This window comes from Canis lupus, chromosome 5, assembly GCF_048164855.1.
Source record: "Canis lupus baileyi chromosome 5, mCanLup2.hap1, whole genome shotgun sequence".
Taxonomy (NCBI): Eukaryota; Metazoa; Chordata; class Mammalia; order Carnivora; family Canidae; genus Canis; species Canis lupus.
The window spans coordinates 10,321,873-10,344,563 of record NC_132842.1 but is presented as its reverse complement, the minus strand read 5'-3'; the positions used below and the strand labels follow the sequence as shown (position 1 = coordinate 10,344,563).

Genomic DNA, 22,691 nt, shown 5'->3' with positions numbered 1-22,691 from the left:
TCCATTCTCATGACCCTCTACCACCAGTTACCCCACTCCCTCCCAAAATTTCAACCCTGTCTTCTCTATTCACTGCTTCCCATAAGCATCCAAGCATGCTCAAGACTCTCCTGACTTTTCCCACCTCTCCCTCCAACCACGCACTACTCTAGCCTGTGCAGCGAGACTCTCTTCTCTCCTCCAACAAGGCCTAAACTTACTGTCCCTGCTCATCTCCTCTCCCACTATCTCCTCAACACCATACATTCTGGATTCTAACTCCTGCTTCCAGATGTTTCTCTGGTCAAAGTTGTAATAACTTCCTCTGGATACATGCAATAGCCATCTTTTTGTCTTCCTCTTGCCTGACTGCTGCTACATGTGGGAATGTCCTCTCTCTTGGATTCTATGTCACCACACACTCCCAGCCTAGCTTCTCCCTCTGTGACTGTCCCTTCTCTATCTCCTGGGTTCCTCTCTGCCCATCCCCTTTGGGGTTCTAACACGGGCTTCTTCTCAGTCTATGTCGGGGTGATCACGGGGGTGAATTCATTGATTCTCAGAGCTGTGGGTGATCTCTGCATATGTGCTGATTATCCCCAGATCTAGCCCAGCATGCTCTCCTGTATCTCAGGGCCACTGGCATTTCCACTTGGGTATGGTCCACACCCACCATAAACTCAACCAGTGTGAAACAGAACTGTCCAATATCCTACCCCATCCCCAAGACAAGTTCCTCCCTCTTACTTACTCTTTCATTTATTAGTGCCCAATTGCCCCAGCCAGAAACCAAGGGATAATCTGGCCTCCTCACACATTCAGTAAATCAATCACCAAGTCTATTGATTCTGTCTCCTGAATGTGCCTCGGATATATTTACATTTCCATCTCCACTGCATTTTCATGATAGGCCACATTTTCCTTTTAGGTAACTATAACACTTGCCAGTCTTGTCCTTCCAATTCAAACTGCCAAACAAATACTTGAAAATGTCAATCTGATTACATTACTCCTTTGAGTACAACTGTTCAACGTCTTCCCATGATTTGAGAATAAAGTACAGTCTCCTATCTTCCAAGGCCCCACAATCACCCTCTACAGTCTTTCTGCTCACCCCCAGGCTCCATCCAGGGAGCTCACCTTTCCCGTTCCCACCTCTTCCCCCACACGCCACTCTCCCAGCCCAGAACACTCACACCCCGCTTCTCTGACTGACTACCCTTCACCACCTAGGTCTTGCCTTAGATGTCACTTTCTCCAGGAAGCACTCCTGGCCTTCCCAATGTGCCCTGGAATGTACTTTCCTTCCTGTTGTAATCCTTATACTCATCTGCATGCTCCTATTGACACATCTCTGTCTCACAGTACAAGGAATGTTCTGTGTCAGCGAAAACAGGCGGTCTTGTCTCTTGTCAGAACACACTCAGCACCTGCCAGTGTGTGGCTCACAATATGACTTCAACAATATGTGTAAATATTTATGTAAAGAAGAAAAGAAGGAAGAAAGGTAAGAGAGAGAGGGAGATAACCATGAGCCATGTGTCCACAGCACACGGTCAAGTCACAGTAAAGCTTCACCACGTTAAGTAATAGATGGTCACACACATGCAAACACACAGGCCCTCCCAGCGGTGAAGTGAGGCCATCTGCTCCCTGTGTGAGGAAGGCTACAAACACTGATTCATCTGCCTCCTCCCTATGCTCAGCTGGCATGGAAGCTGCTTTGACTCTATCACCACAAACGCTGTGGCACTCAAGAGCTGTCCCTCAAAGAGCCCCCTCCCTGGCCCCTCTCGTTGGTGATGTCCACCTTGTGTCTCTTGCTGTGGTTTCTCAAAAGTTCCCTCTGCCTCGCTCTCCTTGTAGAGGCTTCTTCGCAGCATCCTGTCCCTGGCTTCCCATGAGAAGGCTGATGGAGTCATCCCTTGTCAGTGCAAATAAGCTCTGTACATCCTACCAACAGTACAATAGCACTTCTGAAATCAGGATTAAAAATATTTTGTAGCCCTGTGGGATCATGGTAGGAATTGTCCATCATTGCCTCATTTTCCCAGCATTCTTCAGGAATTAAATGTCCTATATAAGGAAAGATTCCATTGAACTGAAGTGAAAACCCCACAACTACTGGTTGCATTTGAAATATTTTAATTAACATCCTTCAAAAACCTTTAGATAATTTTCCTGCCTTCCAAGAGCACATACAAATTAATGTAAATTTTGTCAGAATAACTTAAGGTCAGCTTCATAGATATTAACATATCACAATGTAAAGCAGTAGTGCTTTCAAAGTCTACCAAGGTTGGGATGACCTAGATCATAGGAAATCATGGTGTGTGCACGACTTAGGGAATGTAAGAGATCACTTCTCCCACAGCACTCAGCCTGGCACATTCTTCTTCCCTTCTTGTTTCCACCTTCTAATTCAAACTCAGAAACTAGACAGTGAACTTTACTTAAAATGTTGGTCAAAACTAGAGTATTGATTCAAGGGAGGAGGCCACAGCCCACAAGGTTTCTCCCTCTCTGCATCCTGGAGTCACAGCCTCTGTGGTAGGCATATCCTTTGGGTGCTACCTCTGAACTGTGCTCCACACAAAGAAGCTGGACAGACATCTTCTCTGTGTTCTGGAATATTTGCACGTCAGTATTGGACAGCTGAATTTCATTGGACTTCCAAATGTGGCAACTCTGCACTGCTATACTTTAAAGCTAAAATAACAGCATAGCACATGGGGTTTTTCTGAAATATATTCTGTGGAATAAAGTTTCACAGAGATTTTTTTCAGGGGTTCCATAATGTTTAATTCAAAAATGCTACATTTCTATTTTAACTTTGAAAACTGTAATTGAAATCTGCTCTCAAATGTGTTACAGGAAGTTTAGCCCATTGAGACTCTGTTGAACACCCAGTTAACTTTGTTTGGGGACAGACTTTGGGGGATAACCTGTTCCTGCCTATTTATGTTTAATTAAAAATTAAACAGAATTTTTTAAGTAAACATGATTTTAAAACTGAGGAGAATTTTAGATTGAGCAGGATCTTGAGGTGGAAAAGTGAACTTTGCTGAGGCAGGTGCAATCTGGAACTACTTCTCTATGGGTATGTGAATTTCCTCCACACGAGGCAAAAATCATTGCTATTTGGATATTAACAAAACTTCACCTGCCACCTATACCTCTCGTTCTGAAGTATCACTTCCTGGAAGTAACCTATTCTCACCATCTGACTCAACAATGAGAGGAGATGACAGATCTGAACTCAGAAAGTACATGCATGTAAATAAAACACCACTTTTATAAATCTGATTCTGGCATGCCATACGGAGTTCCATTTGGCCAACGGGCACACTGGAAAACAAACAAACAAATTGAAAAACTTCTGCTGTTTTGGTTTTTTTAGAAGACGTACTCTACTGACCGTGTGGCCAAAGCAGCAAACCTAACACGCCATGCAATTACACTGAGGACTATAAACAGATGGCAATACTTTGTATTTTTTTTTCCAATCCTAAAATGTAATGATTCTGTAATGGTGGGTTCATCTGTATATCCAGTGGCTTTATCTAAAGATGCATAACAAGGGGTGTCTGCGTGGCTCCATTGGTTAAGCATCCGACTCTTGATTTCAGCTCAGGTTATGATCTCAGGGTTGTGAGATGGAGCTCAAGATTCTCTCTCCCTTCAAACCATAAGAGGGTCTTTACCATAGGAAGAAAACTGAGGGTTGCTGGAGGGGAACGGAGTAGAGGCATGGGACAACTGGGTGATGGGCATTAAGGAGGGCACATGATGGAATGAGCACTGGGTATTATATAAGACTGAGTCACTGACCTCTACCTCTGAAACCAATAATACATTATATATTAATTAATTGAATTTAAATTTTAAAAAATGATACTCTCCCTTTACCCCCCTGCCACTCCCTCTCTAAAATAAATAAGTAAATATAATTAAAAAAAAAAAAGCAAATAAAGATGCATAACAGGAAGAAATTATCTAAAATTTTGACCTAGGAGAAGAAGTTCAATTTAGTATTAATAACCAAGATAATAAATGCTGGGAGAAAGAAGAAATTTATATTTGAAACTACAAGGGATCATGACTAATATAATGGATGTTTTCAACACTGTGTCTAAACAGTAACATCCGTCTACACTAATCCAACAATATTCTGCTCTGAAGTCATAGTCTCAACTCTTCCCCACCCACCACACCTACAAAAAAAAAAAAAAAAAAAAAGGAAACCAGATGCAGAGATAAACTGAGGGCCTAGTGGTCCCACATGGGATCACTAGAACAGATAAGGAAATTAACTGTAAGTTCACTGATGTCCTATACAGTTCATTCTAGCTTTTTCCCAATACCGTATTTAAATGGTGGTAGAAAGTCTTCAGAAAATAAATGTTTTGAACAGAAATCATAATGAAAGTAGATTTCTTTACCAGGCCTACAGAAGGTGTATTTCCTCCTTGTCCATATTAGGGGTCAGAATGTAAGACAGAAAGCAAGAAGGCATGAGAAATGATGTTCAAAGAGAAACAGGAAAAAAAAATACAAAAGAAGATGTGGATGAATTGGTACATTAATAAATTTACTGGAAAATAAATGTAATTGTGGAATTATGGCATATCATACATTGGGAGCTGCTGGAAAGATCTAAAGAATACCGTGGAATGTTTAAGCATCATAAATAGAAGTGTCTTCGCTGAAGCACACAAGAATTAGATGAAGTGTATGTATCAAACTAGGCTGCCAGCTGCAACAAACCCAGATTTCCATGAAATGCTATAATCAAAATAAAAAGAGAAAGAATCAAGATAATAACAGAAGACAACATCTGAAACAGCAAAGTTAAGTTACAGAAAGATTTCCAATTTTTTCTCTCTGTGAGATTTAGCTGATTTGAATAGAGGAAAGTTATATGCAAACCACTGAGCTGGTCAGAGTGAGAAAAGCAGTGTAAGCAAACTGCAAGCTCCATGGACACAGTTATAAGAAAGAATACTCTGGAGAATGTGAGCATCCAGGACCTCACTTTTTATCCAGAACCCAGTGGCCATGAGAGTACTGAAGCCAAATTTCCCAGGTTTGAACCTGGATCTTCTACCTACTAGCTGTATGTCTTTGGGTAGGTTTCTTAACCTCTCTGGCCTCAATTTCCTCATCTGCAAAATCAGCATAAGGGTAGCATCTCTCAGGCTTATTCCAAAATTACCACCTGTAAAGCATTTCAAACAATGTTTGGCTCATAGTGAGCACTTAATAAAGTATCTATTACTAATGACAGTAATGTTATTATTACTGTTACTACTAGTAGTAGTACTTTGTTTGCTCTGCACTGCAGACTGACATAACCTCAGTGCCTCCTTACTGTCATCTATATAATGAGGATAAAAGACTCCTGGTTCTTTCATGAGGTTGTTGCTAGAACCACACAAAAGATCTTGATAAATGGAAAAATACTGTGAATGTGAGATATTAAGTAAGCCATTAGACATATGAAGTTAAGGTCTTTATGAATTTATTTATTGTAAATCATGTGTTAACATAGTGGTTCTTGCAGAAGACATTTGGTAATAGGCAAAGTCTGGAGACATTTTGGATTACCTGTGATTTAGGGCAGGTGGTGGGGTGGTGGGTACTCTTGGCAGCTAGTGGGTAGGGGCAAGGGATGCTGCTAAACATCCTCCAATGCAGAGAACAGCACCCCCCACCCCAATTATCCTGTCCAAAATTGCCAACACTGCTAAGGTTAAGAAACCCCAAAAAATAGACATAAATCTCTAATGTTATAGGAGTCCACTAATATTAAAACTGCCAGCTCTTTCTAACCAATCTCTAATCTTTATTTTCATTCTTGGCAAAGTCAAACAACCCCCCCACTTCCACACAATTCCCCAAATCTTTTGCCACACTGCAGTCAATTACTCCCGGCTGAGCCTTCTCCCTGGGGAGCACTTATTTCTTCCCTCTGTAGCTTTTTGTTTACTTGACCATGTTAAAGTTTCACTCAAACTAGAAAATGTGAGAGCAGAACTCCGATGTCAGAAGAATTTGTTATTATATCATCATTTCCTTACAAGCCCTGTGCAAAAGAAAGTTACTGTAGCAGGCCTGAGTGCTCTATTTGAAAGACCAGCTTACGAGGTTGGCCTTTGGCGAGTCTCTAAGAACTTGGATTTGGGGAGGGTTCCCACTACCATTAACCAATAAGACTGTGCCCAAACTGTTTGTACAAACAATAGGTTTATGCTGGACACTAGCTTTTTTTCTGGGAATCTGGAATTGGGTAACTGCCAGGCAAGAGGTGCCTCTGTGAATAGCCCCCAGTGAAAACACTAGGACTGGAATCTTTTACACGTTTTGTTGGTTGGCAACACTTGACACATGTTGTCACAACTCATCGCTGGGGTAATTAAGTGTGTGTGTCTCTTCTGGGAGAGGACCCTGAAAGCTTGTGCCTGGTGTCCTCTGGACCCGGCACTACGCACCTTTTCCTTTTGCTGATTTTGCTTTGTATATTTTTGCTGTAATAAATCATAGCCATGAATATAACTCCATGCTGAGTCCTAAGAGACCTTCTAGAGAATCATCAAACCTTGGGAGTGTTCTTGGGGATTCCTAACATAGGAATGTTTGTTTGTGTTTGTTCCTAACAACACTTCATTCACAAAAGAAAAAGTGTATCAGCATTTTTAATATATTATCTACTTTAAAAAAAAGCAATTTCAACTCTTAAGAACATTTAAAAGGAAAAGGTTCTGAACTCACAATATTAATCTGGCTTTCAGCCCTGATTTTCTGAATTAGATCAGGGTTCAATGACTTTGCTTTGGACCATCTTTTCATGTCTGATCTTAACCAAAGAAGTAATCTTATCCAAGGGCCACGATCATAACTGTATTGGATGGTGGGAAAATGATAGAAAGTTTAAACATAATTTTGAGTATTTCTCCCAGATCTGAACAACTCCATTGTTTCAGATCATTCAAAATTATCTTTCAGAATGAAAAAAAAAACCATTTTAAAATAAATCTATGATTACCACCAGAAGATCCTCTGTGAATTTACTTATAAATACGCACTTCAGCAAGAGAGAAAATAACTCCAAAAGAACAAGCTAAAATGCAAAAAGCAATGGTAAGCAAATAAAATGGTTAGTGTGCTTGCATGCACACACATGCACAAACATTGTGTGGAATAATAACAATATTATCTGAAGGGTTTTTTAAAAGGAAAGCTAACATACTGGATAAGCAAATTGAGAAGGTAGTATGAAAATTATTCTAAGGTCTTCCTATTCTTCAAGAGAAATGTTAGGCTCTTACTGAAATTTAGACTACTTAAGCAAATGTGATAATATTTTAAGGGTAATCACAAAGAATGGAAAATAGTACATGAAGTCAAGGCCTATCAAAGGGGAAAATCAAATTTTTAAAAATATCAAAATGCTAACTCAATAAAATAAAAAAAGTGGACAGAAAGAAAAAAGAAACATAGCATAAACAAGACAAACAGAAATTTAACCATTGGGAGAAACAGTTCAATAATCACAAAAATATAAATGGGTTAAAACTGTCAGCTAAAAGAGCAATAGAGTCATATTTTTTTAACTCGAATATAAAATAGCAATATTTGTGTCAGACAAATACACTTTTTAAAAAAAAAAGGCATTGAGGAACCTGGGTGGCTCAGTCAGCTGGGCTTCTGGGTCTTGATTTCAGCTCAGGTCATGATCTCAGGGTTGTCCCACACAGGGCTCTGCCCTCAACACAGAGTCTGCTTGGTATCCTCTCCCTCTCCCTCTGCCTCTCCCACCTGCAAACTCTCTCTCTCTCTCTCTCTCTCACTCTCTCTCTCCCTCTCTCTCTCTCTCTCTCTCTATCTCTATCTATATCTCTCTCAAATAAGTATATAAAATAAATATTTTTTAAATAAAGGCATTAAGAATAGAAACACTACACAGTGATAAAGTTTCAATAAACAACAACAAAAAAGTATCATCCTCAATATACATGTACCTGACATTAGTCTCAACCAATTGTTTAAAATATGTGTATGCATACATATATTTAGAGAGATATACATGCATACAAAATCAAAGGGGAAAAATTGGCACACCCACCAACATGGTGAGAGATTTCAAACCCCCTCTCCCACTTATTTCCAGGTCATGCAAGGCAACATAAAATCAGTAAATATACCGAGTATGTGGACTATGGAATTCATTACAATAATACTGGTAATTTCTCAGGCACCTGGGTGGCTCAGTCGGTTAAGCCTCTAACTCTTGATTTTGGCTCAGGTCAGGATCTCATGGTTGTGGGATCAAGCTCCGTGTCAAGCTCCATGCTAACAGGGAGTCTGCTGGAGAGTCTGTCTCTTCTCCTTCCCCCTCTGGTTCTCCCCCTCTGCCACCCTCCACCCCCACCCCCACTCACACACAAGTGCACTCTCGCTCTCTCTCTGTCTCTAAAATAAAGAAATCAATCTTGAATATATATATATATATATATATATATATATATATATATATGTAATGTCTCCACACAGGGGTGGTATTCAACCCACTTAACAACCAGAACATCCTAGACACTCATCAGTCCAAAAGGTCTCAGAGCATGCTGGACCATGAGTTACTGGGAGGACTCACTGGTGTACACTGATGACCGCCAGCCTGCCTCCAAGCACTCCCACATGCAGGAAAAGCAGGATGCCAACATGTGCCATATGGAATGAGAATGATAAGAAGAACGGAAAACTCTCTCTGTTGGGATATCAACTCTTTAGACACGGACTCCTCCTCCCTCTGATAGAGCTTCCCTGAGGATGCTTGCATTTGAGCCAAGATGTAGTGAGACAAGGTAACAGTGTGAAACTGGGAGCAGAGAGACAAAATGAAGAAGGAGAGAGGGAGAGAGAAAGACTGTAACCCCAACTAGGATCAACCGTCACAGGCTAAACAAGAGAAACAACCACTAAGGAAGAAAAAGTATTGGGCACGAGATGCCCAAAGAGCCTCATGTTCTACTCAGAGAGATATCTAATGGCACAGCATCAACAGGAAGAAACTCATGAGGACACACAAGCCCTCTGACTCTTGAAGGAAGTGGGGACCCCAGGAATGGATGAGATGGAGCAGCTTCAGGCTGAAATATGAACTGGTGCATTTACATCTAAGTTGCTCTGTGTTCTCCCAAAAACTCAAATGTTAACAGATTTGTTTAAGGAAGACCTCCTCCAATGCCTAGAAAATCGGAACTGAAGCCAGCACCAGGCTGCCACAGCAAGAGTGGGAAACAACAGCGTACTTTCCTTTGTAAATGCGTTTGCAGCCTCAGCACACTTCGCCAGACACATCAGAGAGTCCCCCCAGTGCCATTTCCTTTCCCACTTGGAGCCCAAATCTCAGAAGGCCTGAACAGCCAAAGGCCAAGAGCTGGCCCTCCTCACTCTGTCCTCCAAGGCAAACGATGTGCAAGCTCACGTCCCTAGTCTTTGGTTAGATCTCATTCCCCAAGAGAATATCTTAACTCTCACAATCATTGGGTTAGAAAGATTTTGTGAGTTGGTTTAAGAGCCAACCTGGAAGTTTTTCCCTTGGATAAAAGTTCCTAAGAAATTTCACAACTATTAATAACACTCAAAAATAATCCTCCTTGGGTTTATCCTTACAGGTGTGTAAAACTGTATAAATACAAAAATTCTCAGAGCCCCTGGGTGTCTCAGTTGATTAAGCGTCCAGCAATTAAGCGTCTAGCTCTTGATTTTGGCTCAGGTCCTGATCTAGGTGTTCATGAGAGGGGGCCCCACATGAGGCTCTGTGCTCAGTCGGAGTCTGCTTGGATATTCTCTCCCTCTGCTCCTTCCTCCACACATGCTCTCTCTTTCTCAAATTAATAAATAAATCTTAAAAAATATTCTTGCATTACATGGTTTAAGACTCAGATAACAACATGAGTAAATGAACAATTCTCCATTACTCCTACTGATATTTCAGATTGAGTACTGTCAGGGGAATCACCAGTTAACGGGTAGAGGCATTTTAAGGTATCTTTTTACGTGTTGGGGTCCATTTGGACATTTTCTATCTACTAGAATCCCTTAAGTAAAAATTTGCTAGTTTACCATTAGCACCATTCAACATCAGCCAAGACATGTTATATATATAATTCTATTCCTGACATTTTTCAGGATCTTTGGGTTTAAATGCATCTTTCACTATCTTGCTGTGTCATTGATGTGATGTCTATTCATGAATTTCCTTCCACTGCCATCATCTCGTTCTTAATTCCACCACTAATCTTCTTCCCTGTAGCACCTCCATAAACAACTCGCACATAATGCCGCTGGTTGCAAAACATCAATTTTATGATAAAAAAAAAAAAAGACAGTGAATTAGAGCAAGTAAATGGGGAATGCTCTTCAGAAAGAAGGCTTATGAGCGCTGCTGGTAGATCACATAAAAGCGAAAAATGGATTATGATAATGCAGGCCTCTCACACATGAAATACAAGCCCCAGCTGAAAAGAGGTACAGAATACAAACCCCTGGCTCTCCAAAGGGCAGTCGATAACCTGTCTAACAATTTACCAAATTCTCTTTCTGGCTGAAAGGGTCAAAGAACTTGCCACCTTTTGATTTACTTCCCCACCAGGACTCCATTGTAACTTCTACCACGTATTTACAAAAGAAGGCATTATCAAAGGGATTACACAGGAAACCTGACCTACCACACTGTGAAATGCTTATCAGCTATTGGAACATGTCACCTAGATTTTGAAGAAGAGTACAAAAGGTGAGAAATTAATACACGCAGGCACACTCATGCACGCACGCACACACACGCACGCACACACGCTGAGATGTTGTTTAAGAAAAATATGAGCTGTCGGAGGACAGTCTATTCCCTAGGCTGTTGCTGATACTGACCACGGTAACGCCCCAACACGGACGTACGTCTGTATGGCTGAGCAGCTCGTGATTTGTGCCCAGGAACCCAAACGCCACAGGTGATTATGGCCAAGAGGAACACATGCCGATTTGGGACTCAACTATCTAAGACAGTCCGACAGTCTGAAAAAATATTAAAAATAGAGTTTATACAAAAACAACATTAGAAACACAAAAAAGATCATATTAAATTCTTTTGCCAAAAATAATAAATACAGCACCTATTTAAGTGCTCACTATCAGGCTACATATTTTCTATAAAAATGGTATAGACTCCAGATAAATGTATGGCCCAAAAGTCAAATAAATTATGGGAAACTAATAATGAATAATTATTATAAGAAGAAGAACCACCAGCATTGGCATAATGGTCAATACCTAGCCCATGTGCTATCTCCCATACTCAAGACTGACATGATTAATCATACCACCGTGTCTAAGCAATCCAGAAAAGACCCAACTTCCTTCTCTACACAGCACTCCAAGCAACGCTGCCAAACATCTTGGACCTCAGGCTAAGTATCCTTGCCACCAGTGGACTGTACTTCTTTGACAATTGGCAGATCAGTTGTTTCCTAATTTTTCAGGCTACAAAAGTATTATCAAAAAATTAAAATCTATTGAACCATCAGTCTCCACTATGCAATGAGAAAAATATTCTCATAGAGCAGGGGAACTCTTCAACACACTTTCATTTGTTCAGTTCCAAACTCTGTACACTAAATTTATTTAATATGGTTTCAGAATGGGCAGACTGAGAAGAACAAATGAAATCATACCATAATTGGCATCTTTTACACCAGTATGTGTTAAAGAAAATGAACTCAATGTCAGATAAAACATTGACAACTACTGTATTACTGCCTGTCCCCTCTGCCTCTACCAAATCACTCCCTGAGCATTCATTTCCTGGGTATCTCAATGCACAACCTAACCACAAAATAGATCAACTCTTACTTTAAGCGTACTTCTTTCTGAAAAATTAATTAATTAAAAATAAATGCACTTTTTTCTGGCTATTTGATTATATAATTGAACCAACACCAAACAGGTCATTGTACTTCTTCTGTATTCAGTGCCAAGAATGAAGAGAAAGATCCTCATTTTGACTCTGATGAAATGTTTTCATCACAGCTAAATGGCATGGGAAGAAAAGGAGGACTTTGTGAAAGGTCTGAAGTACATTTGACATTTTAAAGGAAACATAATCATTACCCTCAAAGTTGTACATATTAGCTTCCAAATGTTTGGCTTATATAACTTCAATAGTGTTGGCAGAAATGGCAAACCAAGCACCTCCCAGCCTACTGGGAGTATTTTATACACACACACACACACACACACACACACAGACGTACAGAGAGAAAGAATGTAAGTTTTGAAAAGAATAAAAGTATTGACAAAGGGAAGATTAAAGACACCTTAGTTGTTAGTTCAATCAGACAGGGTCAGATTGATAGGAAAAGAGAGCTCTGGAAATGTCCCCAGGGTCACCAAGTGGTTGAGAACTACATTCAGACCAGCTTCTCAGCCACTTCTCTTCTCCATTTACTCCCTGTACAGAGCATATTCCACTGGCTTCTCTGGAGAGGTATTTACCCCATGGAGACACCTAGGCCTGTCTGTGAAGAAAGTAAGAGATCAGCATCTGGACAAATCCTGTCTTAAGGTCTGTGATGAGAAGGACAGGCCATTGGGTGACCTGTGGACATCTACATCAGACATGGGGTAGAGGGAGGAGGGATATTCTAAAGCACCCAACCCACAGAGTACAGCCCTCTTTGCTCATGTTTTTGTTCTGTTTGTTCCAGGACCTTGAGTCTCCACCTTAGCTGGCCCCATCTGTGTACCTGGGAAGGTGTAGTGATAGCCCTGGCCACTCACAGCACTGCAGAAGGCCATGGTCAGCATTCTCACTCCAGGGTAAGCCCTGCTGGGGACTCAGAACCTCCCAACTGCAATGGAGACCCCTTCTAGCTTCCCATAGTCCTCAGCCTCCTCTTCACTCATAAAAATGGACAGATAGCCAAAGACTCCCAATTGTGTAAGAAAACCCAAAAGCAAAAAAGAAATGGACTAAAATGGACCCCCAAAAATAGCAAGAAAGAAAATGCACACAAGAAAAAAAATAGCTAAAAAAAGAAAAAAAAGAAAAAAAATAGCTAACCCTGGAGGAAACAGAATTCATACATAAGAACTTGGAAAATCATTCAAGAGGATATTACATCAATTACATAGAATAATACAACATAATCAGGTTATATCAACATTGACATCAACTTGCTACTGAAAAAAATGCGAACCAAAAGCACCCAACGAGTTACCAGAAGATTTAGAAGTAAAAATATACTTGAAATGAATGGCTCACATGGACTGGGGAAGTGGTGGGGTGGACAGGGGAGCTGACTACCAAGGAACAACAGGAAAGAATTCTCTGGAATGTGGAAGTATTCTGTATTTTGATCACTAGTTAGGCATCTGACTCGACTTCAGCTCAAGTCATGATCTCAGGGACGTGAGACCAAGCCCCCACATCATGCTCCATGCTCAGCCCAGAGTCTGCTTGGGAATCTCTCTCTCTCCCTGTCTCCCTCTGCACCTCCTCCAGCCTGTGCACTCACTCTCTCTCTCACTGTCTCTCAAAATAAATAAAATCTAAAAAAAAAAAGAAAAGAAAAGAAAGAGGTTCTCATACCCATTTACTGCATCTCTCCATTGGCTATTTTATATCAATACCCATGTATTATTAAACTCACTCTTAAAAGTTTAGATAGAATACAGTTTATTCTTTTTGGAGTATGGTTCTATGACATATGGTTCTATGTTCATATGTTCTGACATATGCATGTAGTTGACTGACCACCACCATGATCAAAATACATACAATTCTCCAGGGAAGACTATTTCCATAATCTATACTTTCGATGCCACTTTTCTAAGATTTAATTTTGTAGGATCAATCTATAAACAAAGCACAGACAACTTAACCATAATTACTGCATAAATGTAAATATTATAAATATAAACCTTTTAATTTGCTTCAAAGGTAAATATCGATAGATAAAAACAAAGCTTTTCCTCAATAATTTTTAAGAGTCTAAAGGACTCCTGGAACCAAAAAATTGAGAACCACTGGTTCAAACCACTGTAACGTTTTCTTTTACTTTAAATCATAAACATTCCTAATCAACAGAATTGTGTACTAGACTGAAATCAAAGTACACATTAAAGAATCCTGATTTTAGAATAGATATTTGCTTATTTGTGAGATCCAGAAAATTGACAAGGAAAATGACTTGAATGTTTTGCTAAATTAAAGAAAAATACTTTAATGAATAAACAAATAAATAAGATAAAACTTTAGTGACTTTTTTTTTTTAGATTTTATTTATTTATTCATAGACAGAGAGAGAGGCAGAGACACAGGCAGAGGGAGAAGCAGGCTCCATGCAGGGAGCCCGACGTGGGACTTGATCCCAGGTCCCCAGGATCACACCCCAGGCTGCAGGTGGCGCCAAACCGCCGTGCCACCAGGGTTGCCCTAGTGACTTTTTGTCTGAATCTTCAAATTCTAAATTGGTGAGATTTAATTTAATGAGGTGGTATTTATTAATTATTTGAAAAGACTGTAATGGTTAATATTAAATAACTTAGATTTTAATCACCTTACTGATAATTTAATTTTCAAGTAACTGATTTTCCCTCTTATCCCAAACCCCAAAATAGCTATTGCAGCTTTCATATTCAGATGTGTTTTCTGGAATCTGAATAACCTGCCAGCTTCGTTCTAGAGCTACAGATGCTCTTTGCATTAAAGCTTACAAAGATTCAATACTATAATAGCACTGTGAAGACTGAATAAAGATGATGCCATCCTTGCCAATAAAACTGAGAGAAGATTCAAACTATAAGGAGGAAGCCATGGAGAACAAAAGGAGAGTTTTTTATTTAAAAGACAAATTGCTAAAAAAGACAAAAAGAAAAAAGAAATAAAAGAAAAATTGCTTTTACTAGAAAATAATGAAATGTAAAAGGGCATGCTAATTTAGTTTATGGTTCCTTATTGCCAACCTTCAGCCCATTCTTAAGTCCATTTAATTTAAAATAACTAGAAGGATACTTATAGAGGGAGCCATACTGCATTCCCTCTACTATGAAAGATCCAACACTAATAATAACTTACATCTAGTGAGAGCTTTCACCATGATGTGAGGCCCTACTCCAAGGACTTGTATTCAATATCTCAATTAATTCTCCCAAAGACCTTATGAGGTAGGTACTCTTATCCCACAGCTAGTAAGTGTTGAATCCAGGTAGTAACACAAGTCTGCCCTATCAGGGGTATGTGTGCTGGAGCCAGTTCAGGCTGGTTTATGAGAGCAGATTGTTAAACTCTGGGGAATTGTGAGGGCAAATTGCTAAATATGGCATTTTAAAAACTTAAAGGATGTAAACTTAAAAGACTTAAATAAATTACAATACATGCAAAGTTAAATACTCCAATCTCATCACTTCCTAATTACTTGACTATATCTTTTATTTCTGTGCTTGCTGCTACTTACGCCTACTTGCATCAATAAAGGAACACTGTATATTCTATGTCATTGTGTATCTCTTCCCAACCCTATGTTCTGTAATGTCAAGGGGCTGCCTTAAAATTAACCTTGGTGGTTGTATTTTCACCTCAAAAAAATGGCAGACGTTACCAATCAGACCTTCTGCTCTCCCCCAGAGCCGGGTGTTAAACATTTACCAGCACACCCCTGGATTCCTCCTGCAGCCCACAAGCTCTTAAGGCAACAATGTTCTCTGTCATCTGATAAACATTATACATTAATTTTGATTAACAAAAACAAATGGCTTTCACAGGGAGGCTTTGCTCCCACTCAGAAAATTAAACCAGATCAAAAGTAAAACTAGTTCACTCCATTGAACCATTTAATTAAGTTCTCATTGGAAGACTTTGCTTTCTGGTTCAAAAATAACATTTCGCAAGAAATAAAGGAGAGGTGGGAAAAATCTGCTCTGTAAACAAACAAAAAGAGTATGTTTCCACCAGTATCTTCCTGTAACCTACTTAACCACATCTTCTAGGGAAGACTTACATCTGACAGAAGTAGTTCTCTTTCCCAAATATAGTAGATTTTGTACATATCTTAAAAAGGGTCTGAGATTATAGCTCAGCAATACTCTTTCCTCAGTACATACTATCCCCTTTTCGTCCGATGCTTCACATCCAACAGATGGTAGAGCCATTTTTGATGCTTTTCTTCTTTCAATAAAATGGAGCAACACCAACCAGTTGTCAATCTACAAAAAGACAGCACTCGACATTGACTAATTTAGAAGCAGCCTTGTCAGAATTTTGAAAGCCTGCAATCATAAAAATCCAAGATCTTCAAGTGTGCTTTCTATGCACAATGAGAGAGATAATTAGCTCCTTTCCTTGAATACTTAACTTTCCCATATAAGAGAGACAGCTGCTAGATATCATTCTTCAAAATTTAATTTTCTCTAACAAAATAACATGCATGTGACTCATATCTGTGCGTACAGACACACATATATGATTAAGAGAATTATCTTATTAATTTATTTATAAACTAGATTTTCTTTTTACTCAAAAAAAAATGTAGATGGGTATATCGTAAGCGGAAATATTTTACTATCAGCACCTTTCCTACGGAAAGGGTTGCAAATGTTGTAACTGTCACTCTTCAAGTAAAATATCTGGGAAGTAAGAACACTGAGGTCTCTCAAACCTTCATTCTTTCAACAAGTAATTATTAGGTATCTAATAACAATATTGTTGTATTTATTCAACACAGATGTATCAGACTATGTAATCATACATACAGGATTATATCTTTGTTTTCTATCTCCACCAATCAAATATCATAAATAAAAATAGCTGCCCAAGTTCAGATTCAGAGGAGAGAGTTGTCAAGGGACAATTCTAACCTACCAGCCTGTATCACCAAGTGCATATCACCATCTGAAGCTGCCTTCTTCAGAACGGTTTTGAAACAAGGTAGGATATTTCTTTATATTTTTTAAAGGCTTTATTTATTTATTCATGAGAGACACAGAGAGAGAGGCAGAGACATAGACAGAGGGAGAAGCAGGCTCCCTGCGGGGAGCCTGATGCGAGACTCTATCCTTGGACCCTGGGATTATGCACTGAGCCAAAGGCAGATGCTCAACTACTGAGCCATCCGGGTGCCCCAGGATATTTCTTGAAACAGAAAGCTGACGTTGTATAATATGATTACAGGCCTATGTTTCCCTAAACAATGCTCCATGAAACATAAATTCCATGGAATGTTAAAAAAATGTTTTAAAAAAAGCGGGGATGGGGGGAGTAGTGCTCTGTCATCGAATGTATTTGCATAATAGTGGATGAACAAATGTAAACAGGGTCTTTACTACAGGACTCCTCAGATTTGGCCCTCTCCTGCTAGGAATGTCTTACACAATTGCTGTTCCTCGGAACACATCCTGAAAAATGCTCATCTATCATCGCATAGCGTGAGTATGTAGATTGGAAAGGAATGTGTAGATGAATGGAAAATAAGTTCACATGACTGCCCGCAGATGCTCTCCTCTGCACGGAGACTCCCAGCACGATGCAACTGCCCTTGCTTCCCCCCCACTCTGCCCTGATCGCTGAATAGACCACCTGTCTGCCCTTCTGGGTCCCGCTCAAATGCCCACACTCCCAAACTCTTCTCTGCTCCTCCAGCCACAACCTCAAAGCAGCACTTGTGGGACTCACAAATGACAACCCACTGTATCAGCACTTGTGTCTCTAACTGCCCATATGCCCTGCCGGGAGGAGGGGAACTTGCAAAAACTACTGAATGAAGAGATGAGTGAAGAGCCCACTGGAAATTAGTGAAAATTAAAAAGTGTAACAGGCTCAAAATACAGACATTCTCAGTTCATATTTTCATATAAAAATAAAGCTTTTCTGGGGCACCTGGGTGACTTAGCAGTTGAGCATCTGCCTTTGGCTCAGGGTGTGATCTCAGGTCCTGGGATCGAGTCCTGCATCGGGCTCCCCACAGGGAGCCTGCTTCTCCCTCTGCTTATGTCTCTGCCTCTCTCTCTCTCTCTGTCTCTCATGAATAAATAAATAAAATCTTTTAAAAAATAAAAAAGTTTTTCTCTACCAGTACATCCAGATTATCACAGCCTTCCATCAATTGTTAAAATTAAAACTGTATCTTTAAAATTCCTTAAAATCATTCCTTTGACTCTGAACCACTTGTTTAAAAGTCAGGAACCTTTTTATAGTTTCTAAATTGTAGGCAATAAGAGATTAAGAGAATTAAGATTAAGTAAATTAAGAATATATACCCAGAGATTAAATCTGACCACTCAAGTGTGAAAAAATCATGTCACTGAAAATTTTAATTTAAACGATGAAAGATACATATTTCTTTTCTTATAAGTGTCACAATCCCAGTCCTGCAGCACCCATTGCTGAAAAACTGAAAACTCACCAAAAAACGCTACTGACCACAGTACTCACAAACTCAGAAGACACCAAAAAAACACTGTGAATGTCCAACTTCTTAAAAAACAAATCCTCCTTGGCCAAGAAATAAAGGCAGACAGGTGACTTGTCATTTGCTTCCTATTTTTAAAAAAATTGATTCTGCAGTGCCACATTATAAATCTAATTTTAATATTTTTATTATTTGCTGCTTCTTCTTAATAATTATAAGGGGAAATGTCCATTTTAGATGGAGAAAAAAGAAAAAGCATATGTACAATCTCTTATACTTTCATATTTTCCAGGAAGCATGATTTACAGCATAAAAATTTATGAATGTGCCTGCCAACCAGCCTTTTCAGATATACCAGCAGTTGGCTGCTAATGACGTTCCAATAATAAAGCCACAAATTTAAGCCATGGAAAAAAGCAAATCATATATTGAGTCACTTTTACTCAATACTTTTAGAGTTTGTTTTTGGTTTGTTTTTTTTAATGTCTTGCTGATTTACTCAGAAACAAATACAAGATTGTTGCAAGTTATATACATTGATTATGGTCATGAACCAAGTGATGATTGAGACGTCCCTTGTCAAAAATGTCAGTCAATATTTGAACGAATCACCTCCTCTCTGGGAAACCTATTCCAAAGGACCATATCCAGGCAGGCACTTGACAAGGGGAATTACAGAATAAAAATATTTTATATGACTTTGCAATGCTTTAGTTATTTCAAAAAAAGAATCTGTCAATAATGCAACGCACATTTCTACTAAGCACATTCATAACAGATCTCTCTGTACTTAATGCCTTCCCACATGAAGCCACAAACAGAACTTATTTTTTAATATCTTCTACTTTGTCCCATAAAAAAATTAAAGTAGAGATGAAGTAAGAATTGTCTAAGTTCATAGTAGGGACCAAATACTGTGCTGGAGTTTTATGGAAATCTAGGACCAAAGTAGCCTAAACAACTATTGTGTGAGGCAGAAGAGATGATTCTCTGTGACCCTGATGAAGTCACTTCATCTCAAGAGGCTCCCTTTCCTCATATTGTAAAGAGAGCATGTGATACCTTTCCCACATGCTTGAGTGATATTGTCAAACACCATCATCCACTGAGGTAAATCATGAAAGGGTATATAAATTTCAAGTATTACTCACTTTGCCAAGAGGGCCACTTCTATCCCACAGTGACATTGCCATATAGCTTTTAAGTTTCCCTCCTTTGTGGAGTGCACAAGTACCACAGAATATTTATCCAACCGAAAAATCCAGAATCTACTCAGCAAAGGACTTCTGTGTGTCACAGGATCAACATATCTCAATGCAAAACAAGCACCTTTCCAAGACAAAAATTTCCACTGTGGCAGCTTTACCAAGAGGAACATCTTGCCCTGAATTCCTACAGGATCCATTGTCATTTGCCTGGACACTTTTAATGTTGTTCTTTATCCCCACACACGGGCTGAAAGAGTGGGTATACCAGCAGTCACTGTGACAGCCCCACGTTACAGATCAATGTAATTTGTTTATTGACTTCTGAATACCAAATTCCTCCAAGAAGAGTCACAGATGCACAACATGCTGGGGAAATACGGCTGGAAAACATGTAAATACAGACTCCCCCAGATATCTCTTGATGGCTATCACTCAGAAAATCTCCCAGAGTGCACTTCTTCCTTCAAGGGACTTCCTACTCTTAAACATGATAAATTTCTTTAAAAAAAACAAAAACAAAAAAACCCCACAACTAGGTAACAGAAGGCCAACAACAGATTTAGTGTCACGTGAGTTTTAAAAGCACAAAAGGGGTACAGATATAAATCAGCCAGGGTCCTCCAGATAAATAAAACCAATAAAAGACTGGTTATATACAAGAGATTGATAGAGACAGAGAGAAATATTTATTTTAAGGAATTGGCCAAGTCTGAAATCTGAAGACCAGCCCAGCAGGCTAGAGACCAGGGAAGAATTAAATATTGCATCTGAAGTCGGAAGGCACAATTTCTCCTTCTCTGGGAGACATTGGTCTTTCTTTTAAGGTCTTCACCTGATTGGATAAGGCCCACCCACATTATGGAGGGTAATGTGCTTTACTCAAACGCTGCTGAGCTAAATGCTAATCTCACCTTAAAAATACCTTCAAAGGAACATCTAGACTGCTGTCTGACCAAAAACTGGGTGACTCACAAAATTAAGCATCATGGTTGTTTTCATATTGGGGGTGGTTTTTCAATATAGCAGTTGCTACTATCTGGCAGGCTCACACCACGCAGGGTCTGAGATCCCCTACTTTGTATTTTCAGAGAAGATATTTTACCAATTTATTAAGTATTTGAGTGAGAATCTGGCAAATTTCCTCATTCTAACCAAGCTCCTAAGAAGACTGATTACAAATCAGAGACAAATCTAATGATGTAGTATGAGATACCACACTCCTCCAGTGCCTGGGATGATGTCATCTGTGCAAAATTCATTGCTGTATTTAGACTTTCCCTTTCCCTTCCATTTACCTTTTGAATTCTTTTTACTCAAGTGTCGAATCAAATACCACAATCTCCAAAAGCCCTTCCCAGTCCACACAACCAAATGAGGCCACCTGTCCACTCTGTCTTGTTACTCCCTCACTTCCTTCTGCTCTGCTGCTTGATGGCCATTCTCATGCTCCCCCCACACCCTTCCCTACTGCAGTGACATCATCTAGTCAAGGCTACATCTCTAGCCTCTAAAGTGGTTGATGAAGAAGGAGACCACTTCAAGGCAAAGTGAATTATGTATTACAGAAATCTCTGTATTTTTTTCCATTCTTAAGCATTAGTTCTTACTGGTGTAAAACTTCAACTGGCTAGAAAATATTGCCTTTCCAAAATGTCTCATCTCTGCAGAGTGAGTGGAGAGTGAGTGTGTCAGATCCCTAAGAACCAAAGCAAAAATCAAAGGTTATTGATAAAAAAGCATAGGAATTAGATGACCCTGGGTGGTCAAATAATGGGGGAGGAGGGCTAATTAATATCTAGGGTCTCCAGCTCTAAGCTCTAGGTAATTCAACCTGATACACTTCTCCTATCTTCACATTATTCTTTCTCATTAATATTTGGGTTTTTCAGGGGTACCTGGGTGGCTCAGTTAGTTGCGAGTCTGCCTTAGGCTCAGGTCATGATCCCAGGGTTCTGGGATCGAGCCCCACATCAGGCTTCCTGCTCAATGGACAGTCTGTTTCTGCTTCTCTCTCTCTCTGCCCCTCTCACCACTTGTGCGCTCTCTCTCTCTCAAATAAATAAATAAAATCTTTAAAAAAAATTTGGGTTTACCAGATAGCTTCTCTTTTCACTGGACATGACTTGATAAATAATGATAAATTTTCACTCTTCAATATTACTTTTTCTGCATTTCCACAGGGACTTTTACCTTTTTTTAATCTTTTTTTACCCTTTACATCATCATCATAACAAACACATTATACATATATTAACATCAATCTTCACAACCAATATGCAAGAGGTCTGTATCATTTCCCTCCTTTTACAGATGAGAAAATTCACAGACATGAAATATTCTGCTCAAAGTCATAGACCAAAACAAAAACAAAACAAAACAAACAAAAAAATCCGTAAGGCCATCTGGCTTTAGGGCCTGTGCTTTCTCCAGGACATAACACTACTTCTCAAGTTAACACTTTTAGAATTCCCAAGTCAATGCACCAGCTTTCACTGACTTCATCTGAGGTTGGCTGCTTCCTGATGACATAGGAAAGCATCCTAATTCTCTCACCTTTTTCTTACCTCAGATCATGTGAGGAAACTGATTACTCAGGACAGTTTTGCTTCTAGGGAGACCAACCATCCTAGTTTGCCAGGAACTGAGTGGTTTCCTAATAAGCAAGACTTTTAATATTAAAATCCAATAGTCCCAGGTAAACCATGATGGTTGGTCACCCATTTCCTGCAGATGTCCAAGTCCAGCCACCACGTGGGTTCCTATCAGCTATGGTCATGTGGTATTTCAGGTCCCTAGCATTGATGACTTGTTCCTTTGCCTACTGACTCTGCTCCTGGATTTGGCTTCCTTCTACTGTGGAGACTCCAACCAACGGTGAACGAAATACAATGAGCATCCTTCTTTAAGAGAAATTATAAACCCCTAAAGCTGAGCCAGCATTAAGAGAAAAAGAAAGGATAAAACATTAGCCTTGGTGTCTAGTGATAGGAAAATACCTCAACCTCAACCTCAACGTGACTGCAATCCCTTCACTCTCCTC

At 39.5% G+C, this 22,691-nt stretch overlaps 1 protein-coding gene across 2 annotated transcripts in view; it reads right to left on the bottom strand.

Moving 5' to 3' along the window:
- NEBL (nebulette) overlaps positions 1-22,691 on the bottom strand; it is a 341,680-nt gene that overhangs the window by 222,416 nt on the left and 96,573 nt on the right. The window lies entirely within an intron of this gene.